The following is a 2,965-nucleotide window of genomic DNA, read 5'->3' on the forward strand; positions in this document are numbered from 1 at the left end:
ATGATTGAATTACATATCCTTCGAAAACTATAAAGACAAAAATAAAATAATCACAAATAATGAATGCTCATTCTTATCTTTTTCTGCTCTTGAAAAATAGATTTTCTGTTATGGCCTGGATCGGAGAGAGTGGGAAATTTCTTAAATAGTATTAGAATTAAGAAAAACATTTTGTGAGAAATTGTCAAATGTGCCGATAGATGCCTCATTCATTTCGCAAGTTTTTCGTACTTCGATAGGTATAAAGTTAGAAATTTTGATTGACGGCTTGGGTAGGCTGCTCGGTTCTCACCGCGCAGTCAAACGCAACCCTGACGCAACGTTTAGTTAGAATTTAGTGAAGATGGTGATTTGTAAGCCGTTTCTCTGATCTCTACGAAGCTGTTGGGTTTAATTGTTTTCGTACAGTTTAAAAAACGAAATAATGTATGTCAGGGAGCCTACCCCCAATTTTATAAGTCCAATTAAAAAACAATAATCTTCCCACAGGAAATTGTTTTATCATAGGCCAATCAAAAGAAGATTAACTTTTTTTTTTTCCTAAGATTGTGACTTTTTTATGTAATGGTAATTCGACGACGCTGAATCGAATGGTGCAAATTTTTTTGCAATTACAAAATGTTGCAACTCCAAAAAAAAGGGTCAAAACAGCCGTATCCCTAGCATCTAGGCATATTTAATCGAAAAAAGTTCAAACAAAAGTTGTTGTAAACAATTAAAAAATACATAAGAAATGTTCTGAGATAATATATATGGTATCTTCGTATTTGCAAAAATAAGCGAGAAATATTGGTAAAATTGATTTTAAGAGTGGGGGCAAGCCCCGCCTCTTCGTTGGTCTTTACACGCGAGCGTACTAGTGTGCGTTATTTTTTGGGGTCTCTCGGTTATGAATGCGAGTGCGAGTGAGAAAAGAATGGATATTTCTCTCTTTCTATTTTTTCATTCGGTAGCGAGAATTTTTTTTCTTGGCTATGGAGTCTATATACAAGGAGGGACGATCGCCGTGTTATAAATGTGGGTATAATATTCACAATGAAAGAATGATYTCTATTGCCACTAGARAACGCGTCTAGTCGCTTGTTCTAATTTTTCAAATATGAAAAAACCTACCTTTAACTTAGAATAAAAATAGATAAATAAGTCGACGAAGTAAATAAAAAAATTCTAAACTAAAGAAAATGGAATAATTGGTTAAGATATCACAAAGTCAAGTAAAAATAACAATTGCATGAAAAAAATGTCGATAAATTATCCTATATATCTGTCAAAAAATTGTGAAGTGGAATCAATTTATCTTTAACTCAATTAGTATAAAAATTAATAATACTGCATGTAAAATGTAATTGCTAGTTACCTTAGACAATAAACCACAAAATCAACAATATAAAATAACCTGTTGAGCTGTAAGAAAATTAATCGATTAATAATTTACGGAGTAGATGTTCTATTAGCAATAAATATTCCTTCGTATAAGATTATAAATTTTATTTAACATAAATAATATTGTTTTTTTTCTTATAAGCTTTTGTAAAATAATAAAATTACGGGCTATTAATTAGTTACGTTAACTTCGCTCTTTTTCAATACACCTAGTGTGTCAGCCTAAACAAAAGGTGATATTTGGGAAATTTTTTAAAGAAAACTACTGCATGAAATATTCTAAAATTTAGAGGATATATTTATGCATTATTTACGAATAATTACTAAAATTTTCAAATGAAAAGAGGTAATTTTCAGCGAGGTATTCGCTATCTCCTAAGTCACTAAAAAAAAAGGGCCTAACGGCTGTAATGATTCCGGCCTTCACCGTGGATGAAATAAAAAAATAAAAATACTGTTAATCTAGAAAGTATTGCCTATAAAATGACCTAAAAGTGTGAAAAAATTGAAATTTAACAAAATGGCAGACTTTCAAAAAACAAAATCGAATTTTGCTCAAAATTTTGATGATTTTTGGCCCGCCAAAATTACATTTTTTATACAATCGAAAAACTTTTAGGTCATTGTACAGAGAAACATATACGAAATAAGCAGAAAAAAAATCAAAGCAATCGGATGATTCTTCTTCGAGTTACAATAGCAGCCAATTTTAAAAATGTAGTTTTGAAGAAAACGCGTTCAAAGATAAAATGATTGCTTTTTAATCCCTGAGCGGCTACTCTTTAGAAGGCTGTAACTCTAAAACTATTTGAAATTCTTAATGAGAAGGTATCACAGGGAACTTGGACATAAAAAAGAAGTAGAACTTAATTTAACTAAGTTGGACGTTTCGTCCCTTTATTGGGACTTCTTCAGCAACTTAATCTTTATAGTTCAGCCTCTTTTTTCATTCAGTAGACATACATTTTTATTTTTATTTTTAATATTCAAAACATCTAAACTTCGTTAAGTATTAGCTCGGATAACGATTATATTCTACTTCTTTTTTATGTCCAAGTTCCCTGTGATACTTTCTCATTAAGAATTTTATTTTTGGACGAGAGAAACAACTGATTAACTATTTGGAATATTTATTTAAAATTTCAGTATGTTATTTTTAAAGATATAGACTATCAAAATATGCAAAAAAAAAATCAATTTTTTCAAAATTTCACACTAGGTGTGCCCCTTAAACGTTTACGTTGATTCTGGCTCCTATTGAATAATTTTACAAGAAAATGACCTCGCATAACTATAAAGTAATTAATGATTTTAACCATTAATTCTTCAGTGTGTTCAAGACATCCTAGCTTAGGAAGCGTTTGTCGTTGAGAAATTTTTTCCAGAATTTGATGCATCGTATTGAATTTAACAGTTTTTGTTCCCACTACTGCCAAAACATATTCAAGTTTTTTAATTAGAAGAAATAAGTTTTCACTAGGGTAAATCAAACCACCATCACTCATCATTTCAATCAAATGATCTCGAYCGCTTGGTGCTTTATGAAGCGATTTTAAAGTATCTATACACGTGGTGCACTTTG

Source organism: Polistes canadensis, unplaced genomic scaffold (assembly GCF_001313835.1).
Source record: "Polistes canadensis isolate GaletaPanama2010 unplaced genomic scaffold, ASM131383v1 scaffold_542, whole genome shotgun sequence".
Classification (NCBI taxonomy): Eukaryota; Metazoa; Arthropoda; class Insecta; order Hymenoptera; family Vespidae; genus Polistes; species Polistes canadensis.